Source organism: Globicephala melas, chromosome X (genome assembly GCF_963455315.2).
Source record: "Globicephala melas chromosome X, mGloMel1.2, whole genome shotgun sequence".
In the NCBI taxonomy this organism is placed as follows: domain Eukaryota; kingdom Metazoa; phylum Chordata; class Mammalia; order Artiodactyla; family Delphinidae; genus Globicephala; species Globicephala melas.
This window is the reverse complement of record NC_083335.1, coordinates 26,302,763-26,325,583: the sequence shown is the minus strand read 5'-3', so window position 1 is coordinate 26,325,583 and position 22,821 is coordinate 26,302,763. Positions and strand designations below refer to the sequence as shown.

General features: G+C 44.8%; 1 non-coding gene across 1 annotated transcript; it reads right to left on the bottom strand.

Moving 5' to 3' along the window:
- Positions 1 to 21,803: 21,803 nt before the first annotated feature.
- Positions 21,804 to 21,876, bottom strand: TRNAA-CGC (transfer RNA alanine (anticodon CGC)). The gene has a single exon. It is a non-coding gene; the product is annotated as a tRNA-Ala (tRNA).
- Between the last annotated feature and the right edge of the window lie 945 nt (positions 21,877 to 22,821).

Sequence of the window (22,821 nt, the reverse complement as noted above, 5' to 3'; positions counted from 1 at the left end):
AGAATTTTTTTAAAAAAATTATCTATTTCATTTATTTATTTTTGGCTGCATTGGGTCTTTGTTGCTGCGCGCGGGCTTTCTCTAGTTGCAGTGAGTGGGGGCTACTCTTCATTGCAGTGCGTAGGCTTCTCATTGCAGTGGCTTCTCTTGTTGCGCAGCACGGGCTCTAGGTGAGCAGGCTTCAGTAGTTGTGGCTCATGGGCTCTAGAGCGCAAGCTCAGTAGTTGTGGCCCACAGGCTTAGTTGCTCCACGGCATGTGGGATCTTCCCGGACCAGGGCTTGAACCTGTGTCCTCTGCATTGGCAGGTGGATTCTTAACCACTGCACCACCAGGGAAGCTCTCTCTCTGTATTATTCTTAAACTGCATGTAAATCTACAATTATCTCAAAATTACAAGCTTAATTTCAAAAACTCCTTTCCCCTTATGGCGTGGGATTTCAGGGTCAAAAATGCAAAAGCGTCGTGGAGCACTTCTCCCTGTATATATACCACTGCTATGCCAAGAGTCTGCATATCAGTGGTTTTGTCGGACTCCATAGTAAAAAAAAAAAAAAAAAAAAAAAAAATCTGCTAGCACCCACATGTGTTAGTAATTGCCCTTCTCCATTGTGTGCTATAGCTATTATGGATGTCCGCTGATGTTGTTTGTTACAGGAATTTTGCCAATAGCTCATTCTGCTTTCTCTAAGTCATTTGTCATTAAAGTTGTGCCTGGTTTTACAAGCTTCTTGACAATAAAGTGACTCGTACTTGTTTTGCCAAGAGGCCTAACAACTTTGAAAGATACTCCTATCACTTCAGTATCTTCTCTGCCTTAGTCACAATATTCATCAATTTCATACAACAAGGAATTACTTCATGCTTGTTCTCAAAAAATTCAGTTGGTTTATCACAGGGTTCACTGTACTTTGTTTAATAATTATGTAAAAGCTTTGATGACTTCATGCTTCAATTTGATAGATTTTATTACAAACAGCATGCTGGAAACTAGGGGCAAAGGTAACAAAATCAGATATTCAGATATTTATCTTCTTACTTCACATTTGCATTTTTGGCTGCTTGTGTGCTATTGTCACATGCACAGATTTATTTGTCCCAGCACATACAGATTCATATTTTGTATTCATACTGGAGTCCTGTTCACTATTTATGTTCATGATGTTAACTGAGTTGTAGCATTTAATTTACTATTTTTATTGCTACTTTAATATTCAGTGAACCTCTTTTGAGTGGTTGATTAGGTTGGGGATGTAATGGTACACAAGAGCTATAACATAAAATGCAAATTTAACAAGCATAAGCAATAACATGCAAAAGGCACAAATATATGTTAACAGAGATGAATTGTACCCTGACAAATGAGTGTTGACAAATACAGCTCTTATTCATGCCCAATCTTGAAGAACATAAAGATTGTTAAGAATGTAATGTGATTGCTGTGAAAAATCATAATTAGCCTTACATCTCAAATAAGTGGAAGGTATGTGAAGAAATAATCTCATTGCTTTTTCCTCTGCCACTTGCTAGATTTCTGGGGAAATTAGTGACCTTGGACCACCCAGAGTCTATGCACCATACTTTAAGAAACCATGCCTAAGGGAAAGGTGTATGGTACATATTAAACACATTTATTAATACATTAAGTTTTAATTCTATTTAAGTTGGTTGAACTTGATTGAACTGAATTGTCAAGTTTCTACTCTGGGTAGGAAATTGTGACAAAACAGATGCTTTTTCCTGACAGGAAAGAAGGTATGGCATCTTCTATAATAATGGAATTGTAGCTGGGATGAGGCCGTCCAGCTGGGAACTACATTTCCCAGCCTCCCTTGTGGTCAGGTGTGTCTGTGTGAGCAATGGAATGTGAGCAGAAGTGATGTGTGCTTATTCTCAGACCAGCCCTTTACACATGTTCTCCTCTATGCTTTCTTCCTGTTTCTGTGAGCAGAAACATGGTTGTTATTGGAACACAGCTTCAATTGGGCAGATGACACTGTTGCCCTAGAGGAGGGTGGAGAAACATGATGGGATGGAATGAACCCAAGTCCACGAATGACTGAATGGAGCCAAGTAGCTCACTTATGTGCCTTGGACTGTCATGTGGAGAGAAACTTCATTGTTCTTTTTTCGCTGCATTGTTGGGTCTTTATGTTATAGCAGCTTAGCCGTTTAACCCTGATAAAGAAGGGGAAACCCTGGCGGTCTGAAAGCCCTAGTTGGTAGGTTGTGGAGAAGAGTGGCTCTTGGTGGTACAGGGCAGGTAGGAGAACATGAGAGCCAGGACTTGGCACAAGACTAGTCACTATGGTAGGTGGGTATTGGCAGGTGAGTGCCCCCCTGATTTCTAATTCCAATTCTGATGGTACTGCCAGGTTGGAGAGATGAGAAGGAAGGAATAAGCTTGGTCATGAGTCATGCAGAAATGTAGTAGTGTTCCTATAGTAAAGATTAACTGACTCGGGAACTGGTGGCACTCAGAGTCACCCCGTTTAGGATTAGAAGGAAATGAAACCAAGGGAGCCGTGTTAGGCCTAGGTCATCCCTGGGCCATGTGATGCTAGATCCAGGAGAGTGGCAGTTCTAAACTCCCCAAAGGGTGACTGGGAATCTTGATTTACTTCAGTCATGGTTATTATAAGAACTGCTGCAGATCTTAGTCTACAGGTGTGGCTTCGTTTGTGGCTTCAGCTCTAAAGATTTGGAGCTAGGAGAAATCAGAGCAAAATCTCATTTACCTCACAATTTGACCTACAGCTGATATAGTGCATTGGCTACAGCTAGGGCACTTTTGTGTAAACTAGAAAAAGTGCCCTCTTTTCTGGGCACATGGCCTGGCAAACACACAATGTACCAAGTTAGGAAAGAAAGCATGGCTTGGTGAGTCCAGTACATTTTGGATTTCAGCTCCCATTTGCCTCCATGACTGGGCATCTTTGTGCAGTGAACAACATGCACAACTGTACATAACGGCCTTGCAGACTACCAGAAGTACAATGAGAGTGAAGAGTGAAATTGGAGAATGAAGGACCAATTCAAATGTGACCCACTGACTTGGAAATGCAAAAGGAAACTATTTTGGAAAAGTGCTACCAAGTGAATGTAAGTTTGTGTGCCCAATGCACAGTGAGGCCAAACAATACCAAAACGTTGGAGTTTGGAGCAGAGAAAGATTTATTGCAGGGCCAAGCAAGGAGACGGGTGGCTCATGACCCCCCAAACTGCCCGAAGGGTTTCAGGAAAGCATTTTTAAAGGCCAGGAGAGGGAGGGGAGTCACAGGATATGTGATCAGCTCATGCACAATTCTGTGATTGGTTGATGGTGAGGTAACAGGGCAGTGTCACAGGGGTCAACATTATCAGTCCTCAGGCTCCAGCAGGCCTGGGGGCTATACTCAGATTCATCAAGTAGTTAACATCTTCCATTCAGTGGTGGGCTTTCATATCTGTAAAACAACTCAGGAAATGTGCATCAGATACTGTTATCTAGGTACTTCAGAGAGGAGCTAAAGCAGAGGACGTGGGGGAAGGGCCTGCCCGGGGAAGGCCACACAGGGTCCTGCTCGGTTACAGAACCAAAAGGCGAAGGGTGATTTAACAAGTTTTAAACTTGATATGCAAAGGGCTATACTCAAATATACAATGTATTTTCTTGTATCAATACCTTTTGCTCATGCTGTTTCCCATCTGAAGCATCCGCTCTGGTTATATAATTCTTATACATGCTTGAAGGCTCAGCTCTAGCCTTAACTCTCCAAAAAGCCTTTCATGACCTCTGTAGAGATCCCTCCCTCCCTCTTGCTGCATAATCAAATGGGTAAGCCATGCTCAAAAAGACGTCTATTTGTTTGAGTGACTGAGAGTCTGGAAAACTTCTTCTCCAGTCCAAAACAATGTTAAATTCCACGTAGGAAACCTCCAACAAGCTCCTCATGGTAGGGTATGGGGACCACGTGGGACCAATCAACTTAAAGTCTTTCCCCTGTTCAAACAGTATTTTAACAAATTCTTGTAGTGAAAATAGCACTAGGCTCATTGCCTAGTTCTAGTTCTAGTCCAGTTTTGTTATTAATAGCCACGTGATTTTGAGCAAGGTGAACCACCTCTCTGGCCAGCCTTAGTTCCCTACCCTATAAAATGAAGAAAGAGCTTTATTGGTCTACCATGTTGTAAAGCAATGCGATAAACAATGTGGTAATTGAGCTGAACTGTGAAGATGTATTAATATCTATGTTAATACCTCACTTCTAGCTCAGCCTGAAGAGACTTTTCTTTGTTGGTGAAAGGTCATAAGGTGTTTTACGTGTCTGATGACCAACAAACAACTATACAAAACTCAAGGAAAATATAACTCTCCCTCTTAGCGTGTGTAATTTTACTTACCTTGTTGTTATTAATGGGCTGCCACCACATCTTTCTCCTGTAGGAAGTTCATTCATCCATTCTATTTAGGGTTGCTAGATTTATCAAATAAAAGTACAATAAGATTCCTCCATATTTGTTTAGTACTTCACAGGTTATGTAGAGGCAGGGCAATGGAATGGAATGGAATGCACTATAGCAGCAGGAATAGCCTTGCTATCTAAAGCGTGTCTCTCCACTGGCTGCTCCAGGATTACCTGGGAGCTGGTTAGAAATGCAAACTCTACGCCCCACCGCAAACCTATTGAATCCAAATTTGCATTTTAACAAGGTCCCCAGGTGATAAATTGTATGTTAAAACTTGAGAAGCCCTGGGCTAGCTGCTAATTTCCTCCCACATCTGCTCCATAGCTGTCCCTAAACTCTGGAATAGGGAAAGGGGAGGAGGGTTGCCTAAAATGGGAACTTTCCATTGGCTCCTGCATCATAGGGACTGTAGCAGATTCAGTGGTTTTGTAGGGCAGGGCTGCATAAATAGCAGGTAACGTTGAGTTTTCTGTCTGGGCCATGTGCTAAAATGAAGTCAGAAACCACATCCACAGTATGATGAGAGCACCATGTCTAGGCAAGCCTTGACCTGGGTCAGGCTGTCATCTCTGCCTGGTTGTGACATCTATGCCTGTGAGTACTCTTGGCTCCCCTTCTGGCTCCATTTCCTCACCTATGAGGCCCTCTCCCTTTTCCTTTCAGGTTCTAGGTGTGCCTCCCCCCACCAACCAAAGTGAACACCTGGGAAAGAAGGCATGTACTCTGCTGTGCGGCCTGGTTCCTAACAGGCTGCGGACCGGTACCGGTCCACGGACCAGGGGTTGGGGACCCCTGATCTAGTGTGAAATTAAGTACATGTTTCTCTTCCCCTGGGCTTGTTGCTTTCTCAGTTGCCTTCTTCTTTCTGAACCCCCTTTTTAAAGGGATATCAGTCCTCAGCTAGCTATTGGACTAGGGTATTGGGGGAGAGGCTGGGTCATACATGCCTTCTTAGAATAAGGACAGCTCTCTTTGTAGGCCCTTGACCCCAGCCCTACCCATATTCCTTAGTCTCTCCACTTGGCCAGCCTCTCACACAGTTGCCCTTCCTGCCCCACCCCACCCCTCCCAGTCTGGTCTTTGTTGGGCTATGGGTGAGGCTAGACTGGGGATGGCTGTACCCCAGAGACCAGTCACAGACACAGAGACACTAAAGCAACCTGGAGAGGCCTAGGAAACCAGAATAGGAAGGAGCACAGAGAAGTAGGCATAGTATGGTACCTGTGGGTCTGATAAGAGGGGACTGGAGACTGGGATTCAGAGTCAAGAAAGGCTCCAGTTTTCAGAAGAATTAGGGAGTTGGCCTCAGATCTGGGAACCTGACATGCTGACCAAGGATCCAGGGAACAGAGAGAGTCATGACTGGGCACAAGTTATTGGCAAGAAACCAGGGACTGGACAGAGGTCCTGAGGTCACAAAGGGCCAGAAGCTGGGAGAGATTTGGACCTCTAAGTGGGGTTGGTGGCTTTAGGAGCAAAGGTTCAAGTCCTGTGCTAAAGTCCCACCATTTGCTTTATTCATCTGTGTTAGAGACTTGGGCATTATAGAGTGGGGGTTAAGAATGTGGGTTCTGGATCCAGACGACTAGAGTTTAATTCCTGGCTTCACCACTCACCAGCGGTGTATCTTTGGATAAGGCACTTAATTTTCTTGTGCCTCCGTTCTCCATTGTCTCATCTGAGGGACGCTGTGAGCATCAACTGAGACAACGCACAGCAAACACTTAGCACAGTACCGGCACTCAGACAACCTAGATAAATGCTGTGTGTTATTATGATTAACTTTTTTTTTTAAAGCTATTTTTTAAAATTTATTTTTGGCTGCGTTGGTCTTTGTTGCTGCATGCCGGCTTTCTCTAGTCGTCGCAAGCAGGGGCTGCTGTTCGTTGTGGTGCGCGGGCTTCTCATTGCGGTGGCTTCTCTTGTTGCAGAGCATGGGCTCTAGGCGCGCGGGCTTCAGTAGTTGTGGCTCGCCAGCTCAGTAGTTGTGGCTCGCAGGCTCTAGAGCGTAGCAGGCTCAGTAGTTGTGACGCACGGGCTTAGTTGCTCTGAGGCATGTGAGATCTTGCCGTACCAGGGATTGAACCCATGTTCCCTGCATTGGCAGGTGGATTCTAACCACTGTGCCACCAGGGAAGTCCCTATTATGATTAACTTTTGTCAACCTAAATAAGGAGGTAAACTGAGGCAAGCTCAACTTACCCAAAATTTGGGTTTGTTTATTCAGGAATAGCAGGGGAAAGTACAATAGCAAGCTACAGGTGAGTCCCTTGAGTGTTTGGGGCGGGCTGTATTTATAAGCAAGGAGCGCAAAGAGGGGGAAGTCCAGCCAGAGTCCAAGCAGTAAGTTCACTGGCTTGAGGATGGGAAGAGATGTTCATTGATTAGGAGGTAAGTCTCCGTCCTCTGTAAATCAGGCATTTAATGGAAATCCGTCTCTCGGTTAAGTTCCGTTCTTCTGAGGGTGCATGCATGAGATTCTCCACTTCCTATCTTCCGGTTCTATTTTAAACTGAAACCCTCTCACACCCTCAAACTCCATGCTTCCATCCCACTGCTCCTCAAACTGACCTATGGTCATCGGTACATGTTCCCTCTGCTTGGAACACCCTTTTTTGGTTAATTCCTTTTCATCTTTCAGGCCTCAGTTCAGAAATCACTTTCTGTGTGAATTTCAATGAGAAAAATGCACTGTGTTTTCTTTTGTTCTCACACTAACAATACTTTTGACATCAGGTATGTGGATTTTCCACACCTAACAATTCTCTGACATCAGCTGGGTGTCCTACAAGTCAATTCTTTTCCAACACTAACCGGAGTTATCGCAGACCTCACAGGTTAAGGGCTCAGTCCCACAAGACTGCCACCCACTGAGATGCCAGTTGAAAGTCCAGGTTGTCACCTGTGCTTCTCACCGACTGTCTGTAAATTGGAGGTTCCCATGACCCACTCCTCAGGTTTGATCATATGCCGGAGCAGCTCACAGAACTCAGGGAAACACGTTTATTGGTTTATCATGTAATAAAGGATATGATAAAAGATAGAGATGAACAGCCAGATGAAGAGGTACATAGGGCAAGATCTGGGACGGTCCTGAGCACAGAAGCCTTTGTCCCCATGGAGTTGGGGTGCACCACCCTCCTGGCATGCAGATGTGTTCATCAACCTGGAAGCTCTCTAAACCCTATACTTTTGGGGTTTTTATAGAAGCTTCATCACATAGGCATGATTGATCATGAACTCAACCTCGAGCCCCTCTCCCCTTTCCAGAGGATGAGGGGCATGGCTGAAAGTTATGAGCTTCTAATCATGGCTTGGTTTTTCTGGTGATCAGCCCCCATCTGGAAATTATCCAGGAGCTCACCCAGAGTCGCCTCATTAGATCAAGAGACACTGCTATCACCCAGGAAATTCTAAGGAATTTAGGAGCTCTGCATCGGGAACCAGGGTCAAAGATCAAATGTTAGAACCAAAGATGCTCCTACTGCTCTTATCACTTAGGAAATTACAAGGGTTTTAGGAGCTCTGTGCCAGGAACCTGGGGGAGGGGGAGTGGCACGCAGAGACCAATGTATATATTTCTATTATCTCACAGGGTCCCTTCCCAGACCCTCTTGGAATGGGTGAGATGCTCTCCTTCATTCTCTCACAGCACTTGCTCTTTCACATCATGCATTGTAATTGCTCATTTCCTTGTCTGTATCTCCCATCAGACCCTCGGCTCCATGAGTTTTTAGATTACATCGTTTTTTGTTTTTTTTTTCCATTGCTGTCTCAGCAGTGCTGACACATGGTAGAAATTCATTAAATGTTTGTTGATTAAATGAATAAATGGTGAGAGACTCCAGGCTTAGATCCTTTGGGGAGCCATAGCCAGACAGAATTTCTCTGTTAAAGCTTAATCTACTGGCAGCTGAACAATGTAGAGCCAGAGCCCCAAGGCCTGAGGTCCCTTTCAGATGAAGTCCCACTCAGGAGGTGGCAGTGAAACCCACCTGGCCCCATCCCCCTTACCTGCTTCCTGTGTGTTGTATGGGCCACAGGGGCGTGGAGAGGAACAGCTTTCAATTTGAGGGGGGTCCCTACACATCATCCAAGCTGCTTTGGCAGCCACCATCTTTCCCAATCTGGTTTGTGTAATGATGCCTCAAGGCTGGTAAACAAAAAATAGTCTAATACCATTCAAAGCATTCTGGGAAGTACAGTATGTGTGCTCCTGCTTGTGGCATATGAATCTGTCTTACATCATTAAGATGCTGCTTTTCCAAGTGTTCATAAACTCTTAAATTTATTTTCTTTTAATAGATCTCTCAGTCTGTCTTTGTGAGGAAAATGATAGCCTCCACCAGCAGAGCTGCTGGAGCCAGGACAGGGGTTTAAAGGCTGCGGGGGCCTGAAGAGATGGGCTTAGAAGTTGCAGGGGACAGGCTGGACAATGGGCCCCTCCTTCCTCCTCCTGAGCTCTGCCACTCTCCTGGGGAGCAATCACAGAACATTCTCAGGGACCTCTATGTGACCATCAGAACTGCCTAGACACTTGTAGAGAAATTCTACACATTTCTCCAAAACTTGCAGGTGGCAGAGTTCACCTGGGGAGAGTTCATTTTGTGTGAGAAAAGTAGACAGGTAACAAGTGAGAGCAAGTGAGAATTGGAGCCAGGGAGGTAGCTGCCAGCTGCTCTCAACATGGGCAAACTAGCCATGTGTACTGATTGCAGGTTTGGGGCACTGGGGTTAGGACTGGAGAGTTTGGCCCCCTTTAGATAATTTGGAAAAAAGCACATTTAAGCTTCGGAGACCCTGATTTCTTGCCCCATTATCAAAGGGCAATTTAGAGTCACATTGCTGTCTGTGGGGTTCCAGGGTAGGGTTTTGCTAAATCTGCTAAATTTTCTCCTTGGTGTATGCCTTGAAAAACCCTGCTATAGTTGGCCTTCCAAATTGGCAGTTTCCACATCTGTGGATTCAACCAACCATGGATCAAAACTGTTTTGTTAAAAAAAAAATTCTAGAAAGTAACAAAAAGCAAAAATTGTGGGCTTCCCTGGTGGCACAGTGGTTGAGAGTCCACCTGCCGATGCAGGGGATGCGGGTTCGTGCCCCGGTCCGGGAAGATCCCACATGCTGCGGAGCGGCTGGGCCCGTGAGACATGGCCGCTGAGCCTGCGCGTTCGGAGCCTGTGCTCCGCAACGGGAGAGGCCACAACAGTGAGAGGCCCGCGTACCGCAAAAAAAAAAAAAAAAAAAAGCAAAATTTGAATTTGTTGTGCCAGTAACTATTTACATAGCATTCACATTGTATTTACAACTATACAGTGTATTAGGTATTATAAGTAATCTAGAGCTTATTTAAAGTATGTGGGAGGATGTGTGTAGGTTATATGCAAATACTATACCATTTTACATAAGGGACTTGAACATCTCTGGATTTTGGTATCTGGAGGGTTCCAGGATTAATCCTCCATGGATACTGAGGGACGACTGTACTTCAGTCTACTTTAAACCTCTTTTCCCAACAGGGAACCCATATCAGTTAAGGCTCTTGACACTTTTAGCCTAAAGTCAATTTATCCTCATAAACAGAAACTATAGGATTCCAAAGGAAGCCGCTGCTTGTGGAATATTCAATAGGAGAAAAACCAAAAAGGAGACTTGCTTAGAAGCCCCATGCCTATTCACATGGGAAAAAGAATCCAAATCTGGGGATCTGAGAGGACCACCAGGGCCTTCCTCAGATATTTAAGTGAGAGAAATGATGCAGATTCAAGTGAAAGACAACTTGAACTGGAAGCAGCATTGGTGTTTGGCTGAGTGACTTTTGGACAGTGAGCTGTAAGGAGTTTGTTTCCCTGCAGATGTCTTGCAGGCACCTGTAAGGAAAGAGATGTTCCCAAGTGTTTCGGGGAGTAGGGACTGGGAGGGTTTATTGCTAAGTGACCCACGCTATAGCCTGTTGACAGCACAGAAGGGCAACTTGGCCCTCTTGAGACTGTACTGTCTATACTAGTATTTCCTTAATATATATATTTTTTATAAATTTATTTGTTTTTGGCTGTGTTGGGTCTTCGTTGCTGCTCACGGGCTTTCTCTAGTTGCGGTGAGTGGGGGCTACTCTTCACTGTGGTGTGCGGGCTCCTCATTGCAGTGGCTTCTCTTGTTGCAGAGCACGGGCTCTAGGCACCCAGGCTTCAGTAGTTGCAGCATGCGGGCTCAGTAGTTGTGGCTCATGGGCTCTAGAGCGCAGGCTCAGTAGTTGTGGAGCATGGGCTTAGTTGCTCCGCGGCATGTGGATCTTCCCAGACCAGGGCTCGAACCTGTGTCCCCTGCGTTGGCAGGCGGATTCTTAACCACTGCACCACCAGGGAAGCCCCTCCTTAATATTTTTAAAATATTTATTTATTTATTTTGCCATGCTGTGTCTTAGTTGCGGCTCGCCAGCTCTTTAGTTGTGGCTTTCTGGCTCCTTAGTTGCAGTACGCAGGCTCCTTAGTTGCGGCATGTGAACTCTTAGTTGTGGCATGCATGTGGGGTCTAGTTCCCTGACCAGGGATTGAACCCGGGCCCCCTGCGTTGAGAGCGTGAAGTCTTAACCACTGCGCCACCAGGTAAGTCCCCTCGTTAATATTTTTGAGTCAACTTTTTTTATATTTAAACAAATTTTCATTAAAAGGAAACTTTATAGCACTATCGTACATTGAAATCCAGTATCAATACCCTAAATAAAAGTGTAATAACTAGCCTGTAACTGTTAATTAGAAATGTTTATCTGGGCATGACTAACAATCATCTCGCATCTCACTGGTGGTTTGCCTCACACACTTCGGGCAAAACTGTATTGTTCTAAGCAATTTCTCCATCCTCAGGACTACAACGGGCCTTGAAGGCCATCTAATGATCCTCTCTCCCCCATCTCATCCTGAGATAGTCTACACAGTCTTTTGTCTGATAGCCTCCTGCTTCAGCTTGAACTCTTTTTTTTTTGGCCACACTGCATGGCTTGCAGGATCTTAGTTCCCTGACCGGGATTGAACCCAGGCCCTGGCAGTGAAAGCGCGAAGTCCTAACCACTGCACCGCCAGGGAATTCTCTTGAATTTCTCTTATGAGGACATGGGAAACCTTTTGCTTCTGACCACAAACTGCCATTGCACATTCTTCTTTGCCCTCTGATGTTGACATAAGTATATAGCCTTTGAAGGACTTTTACTGCTAGTGGAAACCTGACATAAGGCCACTTGGGTGTCCCCACCTTTGCGCTCTCCCTCTTTCTCTCTTCTCTTTTAACTTAGCCCTTGTAAGGAGGAGGACCAAGGAGCACATAGGTGATGCTGGTGTGTTGGAGAGAATACAGAGGGTTGAGGTTTGATTTATGTGCATTACTCTGAGGGAAACAAAAACCAAACACAGTGAGCTGGTTCCAGTAAGAAATCCTTAGTCTTGGGAGGGAAGGGGAAAGTACTGAATGCAGATGTGTGCATCTCCTGGTCCAGCTGCCTTTCAAATCATCTTGGAATCTTTTCAGAAAAAGAAGGTGGAAGAGAAGCAGGGGTGGGGGGGGTGTCTCTAAATAAAAAAAAAAAGCCTTGGTAGGACATCAGCACTTAAGCCTGCTTGGCTGTTCCTCTAAGAAAGGGTATCACAAAGGGAAGAGGCGTTATCTCCATCCATAACAATACATGGCACGGTGACTTTGGCATCCCAAGGGCCTCCGTGCCTCAGTGGTAGCTGCAGATAGGAGTGCGCAGCAGACAGAGTTCCTTAGCACAGGTACCAAAGAATAAACAGGGGTGCAGTGGCAGCAGCCCCTGGCAGGAAGCAGCTACTCCTTATGCATTCAGTTATTATTCAGGGGTCTTTTGTTCGAGGCTAAGTTCCGTGTGAGAGATAAAGGCAAGAGCTGGTAAAATTTGGGAGAGGACTGGTAGTGTGGCCTGGCAAGGCCTGGGGGAGCTCAGGTAACAATCAGCTCAGAGGAAAACTCTGATGAAACCAGTTCCAGCCATCACAGAATAAGGGGTACATGCCCTTCTAAAGAAGGTCTTTTTCAAAACTCTCAGAAAGGCCTTTAAAATATAATACATGGAAGCAAAGTCTGCAACAGAAACAGGAGGTGTCCTGCCCCATCATTATTGTGAATTAGCCACTTGATCACTGACCATCGCTTGAACATACAGGCACCGCAGCAGCAAATGGGTCTGGGTGATTGGAGGCCAGCTATTTGTCCTCTAGAGAGACAGAGCTATTAGGGCGATGTCTGGGTGAGTTATTGAAGGGGAGGGAGGCACTCATAGCGCAAAATGGGTCCTCGAAATAGTTTCTTGTGCGATGGCTCAGAAAGAAAAATGGGACTCCAGCCCCATTTGCTAATGTCTGCTGCATCTAGGCAGGGAGTGGGGTCTGTCCGTGAGCTTCATGTTGACACAGGTGCTGGGGAGACGTTGGAGAGGAGAAAACAGGCTGGAAACGTTGCTGTGGGGATCAGCACTGGGGTGGGGAGCGGCTGCAGGGGAAGCAGCTGCATTTGGGTGGTGGAGGTGGGAGGAGGCTTGCTGAGTTTCGAGCATCCAGCCCAGCTCTGTCTGCCCTTAGGGCCCTGGATCAGTGCCCTGGGCAGCAACTGGGGGAAGGGAGGTGGGAGGGAGCTCCTGGGGTCAGAACCACTCATCTGAGACTGGCTTTGCAGTGGATACCTTCATGTGTGAGGGGTGCACCAAGGTCATAGACTGGTGTAATGCCAAGTTCTTTTTTGTTTGTAATATTTCAAATTCCTGGTTCCCAGGTACTGATTACCAAAGCAATCAGGTGGCAAGGAACTGTTTACCTCATATCTGCTTAGGAAAGGAGGTTTTTGCTGGTCTCCGCCCTCACAGGAGCTGCCAAGAGCCTCTTCTCTTCTCCTGCAGCTCTCTCTTCCCTCAGCTCTTACAAAGCATGCCAGGAAGTCACTTTCTTGCCTCCTTTCCATGGGAGAAAGAAGGAGGAATAATAATGAAAGTCCATATTTATTGAAGACTTTACATGAGCCAGGCATTCACAATGATCCTGAGGTGTAGCTGTTAATACTGGCCCCATTTTACAGATGAGGACACTGAGGTTCATTCACCCCTGCTTATTTCCTTCACAACATGGATCACCACCTCTATTCATCTGGTTTATTTGTACCTCTGTCTGCCTGCCCACATAGAGCACATACTTTATGAGAGAGGACTTCTGCCTGTTTGTTCACTGTGTAATGTCCAGGGCCTAAAAGTATGTGTGGCATATCACAGCTTCTCAATAGGTTGTATCTTTCGTCAGGTCTGGGATTTGATTTTACCCTACTTACAAGCTCATAATTTAGCCTGTTATTGTTTTGTGGGTGCTGGAAGGAAACACAAGACTCCCGGATCAGAAACAACAAACTGTATGACTCACAGCACGGCAAGTAGTATGAACATCAACATGTTTGCCTCAGTTCCCCATATCCCCAAGTCCCACAGGGCAACACAGAGGGATGCAGATGCGTGCTTTATACATACTGAGTTTACATCACGGCTGAGGGACACTGAGCTTGGGGAACCCAGCATTTTGTAGCAGGCAGTAAGTGTGCCTACTCTTTGTCCCAGAGGTGACATTAATTCATCCCTCAAGATTCCTTGCTGCAAACGTAACCCTGAGAAATGTCCCAGATAAAGAGCACTCATGGTCTTGCATTCTTAGCATGGCCAGCAACAAATACAGGTGCACAAGAGACCCATGGAGGAATGTCTCCCAATATCCTCCCCTTTCTGCACTTTTGAACTGCACCTGGGTACTTGGCAGGGCTACTTTGTATTAGTTTCTCTTTAATGCATAGGCCTTGCCTCCTTATCTGATCTAGACTATGTACTTAATGGGGACAATCCCTCCTGCATAATTTGTGGTCCTCATAACTGTCCAAGTTTGATGCACACAGCAGCTGCTTAGTAAACAACAAAGACAATGACAATGACAGCAGCAGCAGGCTTTGAAGTCACAGACCTGGGTGTGAATGTCAGCTCTGATTCTAACTCGTGTTGTGACCTTGGGCAATTTGCTTGACCCCTCTAAACCTGTTTACTCGTCGTAAAATGGGCACAAGACAAGGTATTTATTTCAGAGGGTTCTTGTAATTTAAGTAAATTAATCCAAATGTGGCAAATAGAAAATGTGGCAAATAGAAAAGGCATGTAATAAATATTCAATAAATGTTAGCTATTTATTATTGCAATTATTATTACTGAGCCCCTATGTGCCAGGCACTTTAATAATCAGTTAAAAATATAATCCTCATCTTATTTGAGCATAATAGATGTCATTATCCCTTTTTTGTACAACAGGAAACAGGTTCAGAAAGATTAAAGTAACTTTTACACAAAGTGGCAGAGTGGAGTTTTGAGTACTCTGTGCTATTTCTGAATGGTTTCATCCTTTCTGAAGGAGTGGAATTGGCGACACCACTTTTTTTTTTAACATCTTTATTGGAGTATAATTGCTTTACAATGGTGTGTTAGTTTCTGCTTTATAACAAAGTGAATCAGTTATACATATACATATATCCCCATATCTCTTCCTTCTCGTGTCTCCCTCCCTCCCACCCTCCCTATCCCACCCCTCTAGGTGGTCACACAGCACCGAGCTGATCTCCCTGTGCTATGCGGCTGCTTCCCACTAGCTATCTATTTTACATTTGGTAGTGTATATATGTCCATATACACACTACCACTCTCTCACTTTGTCCCAGCTTACCCTTCCCCCTCCCCGTGTCCTCAAGTCCATTCTCTAGTAGGTCTGCGTCTTTATTCCCGTCTTGCCCCTAGGTTCTTCATGACCATTTTTTTTTTTTTAGATTCCCTATATATGTGTTAGCATACGGTATTTGTTTTTCTCTTTCTGACTTACTTCACTCTGTATGACAGACTCTAGGTCCATCCACCTCACTACAAATAACTCAATTTCTGGCGACACCACTTTTAAATGAAATGCTTGGAGACCCTCACAGCCACCAAGCCACCGAGAATCTTACCTCGACTTTCCCCAGAAACCTGGCCTGAGGGAGTGGAGCGGGGAGAAGCTGAAGGGGAGAGCTGGGGTTGGGGCTGGCTTTTTGAGGAGCTGAGGGTGAGAACAGTGTGTTGAAGGAGGACCAAAGCAGAATTAAATCCAAATGCAGGTGATTTCACTGTGGTTGGGAAAATAACAGCTTTCTGGCCAGAGAATGGAAACCCCTCCCACCAGAGGCAGTGGGGCCCAGGCTCCCAGCAGCTGGGAAGGCTCCTGCACTCACCGCAGCAAGCAGGTCTCCCGGATCCAGTGTTTGCTTTCCTTTCTCCTGGGATTTATGCAGAGAAGGCTGTAGAGCAAGAAACCATCAGAGACCAAATAAAACCAATTTAAGGCCAAACAGATGCTCTCTTCTTAAAGGTGCTCAGGGTGACTTAATCTGCAACAGAGCTGCTTGTCACCCCTCCCTAATTTGGAGGCCTCCTGTTGGGGAGAGTTCATCCCCTTCTCTTGGGATATGAGCCAGCTGGGACAGATGCTTCACTCAAAGACACCTGTGCATTTTGTCCCTGATCTGAGCTCCCTGCGAAGGGTCTGTGAACTCATCAAGCAACTCCAGGAAGTGGAAGAGGATCAAAGAACACAAGAGAATCGTCATTTAAGGGTCTTTGAAAGTCTAGCTGGATGTGCTGTGAAGAGGGAAGAGGCAGCTTCCTTGCCCAAGGGCTTCGTACAGAGAGGAGAGCTGTGAGGCCTCAAAAAGGACCACTTGCACCATCGTTCCCCGGGCACAGGAGTGGAGCTTTTAACATGCAGATTAGTGGGCCCCCTCTCAGACCCTCCACATCAGAATCTCTGGGGCTGGGTCCCCACAGTTAGCATTTTGAACAGGCTCTCCAGGTGAGTCACACATGGGTTCTAGAGGGCTTTAGCCTTATCCCTACTACATACTGGCTGTGTGATCTTGGGTAAGCTATTTAACTCTCTGAGCCTTAGTTTCTTCCTTATAGAGTGGAATAAAAATAGTACCTCCTTCACAACACTATTGGGAGGATTAAATGAGATTTTTTATGTCTCATTCAACATTGTAGTTTTTATTAAACTTCTTGTCCCCCTGCCATGCATTTTTTTTCTGCTTCTTCTTTTCAGTGGGAAATGCAAACTTATTTTTCTCTATTTGATGCACCCCTTTTCTTCTCACTGACAGGTGTTTGGCCCCTCTAAACACTTGTTAAAAACAGTTAAAAACCTTGGCAAAGCAGAGGCTCCGTGTATAGTGGCTACAGATGGCTACCACATGGCATGCTTCTCTTGAGAAGTGCCTACCTGGCAGTGCCCCCTTTCAGATTGCCTTCTCATCCCTCCCCACAGTTAGAACTTAGGCATCCAGCGTTGCGTCTCTGTGTGGCCCTCCTCTCTGTCAAGGCTACGGACCCTGAGTTAGTCTTGTGGCTGCATAATGTTGCAGCCTGTGTTATCGATCTCTTGTGAGTTTGGTGAATGGGAGTTAATTCCTCAAGAATATTCCCCCCTGTGTGGGCTGACAAAATACAGTTTGTTAATTTCTGAAACAGAAAGCCAGCTCCCAGACCCAAGTTGACCCCACGGAGGAACAGGTCCTGTCTTCGATGATCATTTGAACACGATTTCATCCAGATTCTTTCTTTCAAGGTAAGAGGGTTGCAAGTGGTTCCCTCTGCTGTGGTGTTGTCCCAGACATTGCTGTTACTCATAAGACATGAAGAGTTATTTGACTTTTAGAAGCGGGGGTAATGGTGGCTGCACATTAGGATCACCTGGTTAGTTTTAAAACAGATTCCTGGGCCCTGCTCACAGAGATTCTGATTTAACTGGTATCAGCAGGTTTTAAAAGCACCCCACCCAGGCAATTCTAAAGTAGAGTCAGGGCTGGGAACCACTGCTTTAAACTATGTGAATTTGCACATTCCACAAATATAGGCATACCTCATTTTATTGTGCTTTGCAGATATTGTGGGGTTTTTTTTTAAAACAAATTGAAGATTTATGGCAATCCTGCATCAAGCAAGTCCATTGGTGCTATTTTTCCAACAGCATTTGCTCACTTCATGTCTCTGTGTCACATTTTGGTAGTTCTCACAATATTTCAAACTTTCCCATTATTATTATATTTGTTACGGTGATATGTGATCAGTGATCTTTGTTACTGTTGCAAAAACATTACAACTTGCTGAAGCCTCAGATGATGGTTAGCATTTTTTAGCAATAAAGTGTTTTTAAATGAAGATATGTACATTGTTTTGTAGACATAATGCTATTGCATACTTAATAGACGACAGTATACTGTAAACATAGCTTCTATATGCAGTGGGAAACCAGAAAATTAATGTGAGTGACTTTATTGCTATATTTGCTTTATTGCAGTGGTCTGGAACTGAACCCACAGTATCTCCTAGGTATGCCTGTATTGAGTGCTTATCATGTACCAGGCTCTCTTATAGGCCCTGGGAATACAGCCATGAATAAAAGTGACAAAAATCCTTACCCTCATGGAGTTTATGTTTTAATGGGAAAGACAGATAATAAATAAGATAATTATACATATTATATATATATAATGTTAAATGATGGTAAGTACAATGGAGAAAAATAAAGGAAGTTAGGAGGGAATGGCAGGAGTGATTTGTGAGGCACTTTGAATTAGGGTGGTTGTTTTAGTCTGCTTGGGCTACTATAACAGAAATACCATAGACTGGGTGGCTTAAGCAACAAACACTTATTTCTCACAGTTCTGGGGTCTGCAAAGTCCAGGATCAAGGTGCCAGCAGATTTGGTGCCTGGTGAGAGCCTGCTTCCTAGTTTAGAGATGGCTGTCTTCTCCCTGTGACCTCACACAGCAGAAGGGGTGAGAGAGCTCTCGGGGGTCTCTCTTATAAGGGCACTAATCCCATTCATGAGGGCTCCACTCTTAGGACCTAATCACCTCCCAAAGGCCCCACCTCACTATCATCACATTGGGAGTTAGAATTTCAACATATGAATTTTGGGGGGACACAAACATTTCCTTGACCACAACAGTGGTCAAGGAAAACTTCATGGAGAAAGGGACAATTAAGGAAGACCTGAAAGAAGTTCCTGGGTTGAGCCATGCAGATTTCTGGAGGAAGAGTCTTCTTGGCAAGAGTGAATAGCCAGTGCAAAGAGCTCAAGTCAGGAGTGTGCTTGGTGTTCTAGGAAAAACAAGGAGCCTGGTGTGGCCGGAGGGAAGTAAGGGGGAGAGTAGTAGATAGAGAGCTCATGGTGGCAGTGGTAGCAGCTGGACAAGTTGCTCAGGGCCATGTAGGCCCTTGTAAGATAGATTTTTACTTTGAGTGAGATGAAAAGACATTGGATGGTTTTGAGCAGAGGAGTGGCATGATCTGACTTATGAAGGTCACTCTGGCTGCTGTGGGGAGGCTAGACTATGAGGAGCAAGGATGGAAAGAGGGAGGCTGTGTGGGGGGTTAGGGGAGTGTTCGGATTTGTCTGGGTGTTCTTGTCCCCTCTTATTGTCTCCCCTTGGTGGAATGGCAGTTGTCGGGGGAGTTCGTAACCCTGGACTTTGTGCCACAAGGTTAAAGGGAGAAATAAATCAGATATGAAAGTGTGCCTAACATTTGCAGATGTGGCTTCTCTGGATTAAGAGCCAAACAAACACATCATGACAATTTCTCTTCCTCTTTTGTCTCTTATTCCGCCTCAGATTCCCCTCCAAACCTATTCCTTGAGGATTCCTAGACACATTTTTTTCCCTGCAGTGACCTAGGTCTCTTATCCTGCTTTACCTCCCGCTTTTGACAGAGAGATAAAGGCTTCTGCATTGATGTGAGTGGAGATCTTACTATAGCGCCACCTGTGAAACAGCAACGGGCAGTAGAGATGCTTAACCTGTAAAATGTTCGTTTCACTGGGAAAAATCAATACAATAAATGTTGACTTAATGGGACCCCTTGGGGAAGGGGACTCTGGGCAATGTAACATTCTAGTTGATTGAAATGTAACCCACTCCTCACCCCTGCCTTTTTTACTCCCTTTTTTTTCCGCATTAGTTCTTGTTTCTGAGTCTAAAAATAATGGGTTTTACCATGTGCTTATCAGGTGCCAGGCACTGTGCTAGGTGTTTTACAGACCATTGTCTTATTTAATCCCAGCAACAACTGATGATATAGACGTTATCATTATCCCCATTTTAAAGTTGAGGAAATTGAGGCTCAGAGAAATTAGTCACCCAAGGTGGCGCATCTGGTAAATAGCTGAGCCCATCTGATACTGAAGATCAGCCTATCAGTGTTTGTCCCTCATGGACTCTTCCTGGGCTCCAGGCAGGGTCTCAGTGCTACCGTGCCAGCCACCTGGGAGATGCTCAGGGTCAGTGATGCAGGCAGGGAGGGAGCTCAGGGGCACGGGCTGTGCAGAGGAAGGCCTGGGAACAAGGTCCATTTATTATTATTATTTTTAAAAAATAAAAGCCCCAACATCAGCTTGTTTTCTTGTTATTAGGCTCTTCTAGTGGACTGTGGAAAAGCAATGTTTAGTTCATTGATAACAGTGTTAAAATGTTACTATAAGTGGTAAAGCTCCTTAATTTGGTATACCTAACTTTTATTTTTTGCAGGGGGTGGGTAGTGGTAGGGTGGTAGGCAGTGGTGCAAGGAAACCAACCTGAATTAGCTGTAAATCTGAAATCCAGGCTCTTTTCAATACACAGTTTCATTCCTTTCAGTCACAGTTGGTAACAGGAGCTAATGTTATCAAAGTGAGAACCTATTTTAATAAATAGATAAGAAAAATCATTCATTGTTCTATGAAAATGGATTCTTCCCTAGTTTAAAAATGTCTGAAAATGTTTACTTTTTTCAGAAGAATAAAAGCTCTCCTTGCCATTTAGTTTATCCTACTCCTTTGCGTACCAAAGCCAGTTTTCACAGATCAAAGCATAAGACGCTGATCTCAGCTCTGGTCTGAATTCCTGCAAAATCTGAATGAGAATTTCTGTTCTGGATAGCTTCCATGTGCCCCTTCAGACCCTCTCTCCATCCTTCTCCACCCTGCACTCTGCTTCGGGAGGGGAGGCTGACCTGTAGGGATGACATCAAAGGCCTGACCATCCCCCACTCCTGTTACTAGCCCTGGGTACCCTGCCCCCACCTTTATAAATTGTCCATTTATTAACCTTTACTCTCCAAAATACCCATTTTGAGTGTGCCATCTACTCCCTGCTGGGACCCTGACTGATACAGGTTTTGAGTGATGTCTCTATCTTTATTCCACCTACAGGTCTGAGACATCAATTTCAAGGTGTTACGACCACACTACTAATTTGAATGTTCAAAGCTCCATACAACTCCAATGATTGGGTAGTGTCGGGGAGCACAGGGACAAAGGAACAATCATCACCTGGCCATCAGTTTCCTGTGATGTGGGTTTCAGGAATCTGGGTATGGATAGATCATGACTGGGCAAAAGATAGTTCCAGATCAAGGGGTGATGCTAACCTGTCTGGCCTCTTTGCTTCCCTATCAAGATCTCTCCGGCTAGGCCTTGGGTCTCAGGCATGGGGTTAAGGCAGGAGACCCCTGTGGACTGGATTCAATGCCCACAGTTGGTCCAAGAAGCAGGATAGGAACACCTGGTTCAAGTAAGGGACTTAGGAAAGGAGTTTGAGTCAAGAATCAGACAGTGTGACCCAGGAAAACACTAGTTCGTGAACTCTTTGAGGGAAGACATTGTGTGACTACCTTGCTCACTGCTGTACTCTCATGAGCACCCAGCCAATAGACTGGCAAATAGTAGGCATTCTATAAATATTTGAGTGAATGATTGAATACAAGATGATGAAAGAATATGCTGACCAATGCACAAAGAAGTTAGGGGGTTACCTTAGGGAGAATCCTATCCCAAGTAGGGAGGTCAATGTTTGGAAATGAGATCTGTAACTTACCTTCCTTGGCTATAAGAGCCTCAGCCACGCACTGCACACAATCCTTTGGGCAAATTAGCCTACCAAAGCCAAGGACCAGAACCCATGATCAGTATGCCCACTGCAAGTTTTTTTTTTAACTTTTTATTTTATATTGGAGTATAGTTGATTGACAATGTTTTGTTAGTTTCAGGTGTACAGCAAAGTGATTCAGTTATACATATACATGTATCTATTCTTTTTCAAATTCTTTTCCCATTTAGGTTGTTACATAATACTGAGCAGAGTTCCCTATGTTATACAGTAGGTCCTTGTTGGTTATCCACTTTATTTTATTTTTAAATATTTATTTATTTGGCTGTGCCGGGTCTTAGTTGCGGCACGTGGGATCTTTTAGTTGCGGCATGTGGGATCTAGTTCCCTGACCAGGGATTGAACCTGGGCCCCCTGCATTGCGAGTGCAGAGTTTTAGCCACTGGACCACCAGGGAAGTCCCTGGTTATCCATTTTAAATATAGCATGCCCACTGCTAGTTTTAAATAGAGAAGATTTTGTGAAAATGGGGATCTGATTTGACAAAGATTTTCTTGGAGCTTAAGTAGCTAGTTGAAAATGCAGGGAGATTTTTTTCTACTGAAAACAAAATGTGCCCGTAAGGTCTCTTTTACTAGAAACATGGGGAATGCCTTTTTCAGGCATTCTTGTCGAAGAACACAAGGTCACATAAAAGATCTAGTGGCAAATCAGTGCATTATAGTTCTGTTGACACTTCCGCTGTCAGGGCTAATAGTTTTACTTAAGAGTACAATGTGCAAGTGGAATGTTTTAGGTTTTAAAAGTGAGTCTGTATGTATTTAGGGGAGCTTTGCTTTATCATTTCTCCCTAGACAGGCCTCCCGAGGACTTCTACCTGGCAATGATTGATGGGGAGGAGGGCAATTAAAGTCAAACTCTGTGCTTTCAATTAAGAAGACAAGTTACAGCTCTGGAAGGCTGGGTGTTTGGGATATATCAGATCATTCATCTGGGGAGCGTTTTCAAATTTACAGACACCTGTACCTCCCCATCCCATGTTGATGACAGTCAGTTGGGAATCACCAGTTTACACTTTGTATCATTTTGAACCAGGCTTTCCCCTTCCAAAGATCTGAAATGGGAGGTTAGCCTGAATTCCAAGAAAAGCATGAACAATGGTGTGGGAGAAGTTGGGTCAGTGAAGTTTTAGGCTCAACCAATGGTAATGGATTATGGTGATCCAGAGTGAATGTCCTCCTTTCCACTGAACCCCTGAGCTTTTAACATTTCAGGTCAGCCTAGGCACCTGGAGCTTGTGGGGGAGAGCACCTTCACAGCCCTGCTGAGCACCAGCAGACAAAAGAAAAAAATGAGGTCATGCCTTTCTTTTACACAATTTTAATGTAATCCTCACCAGTAT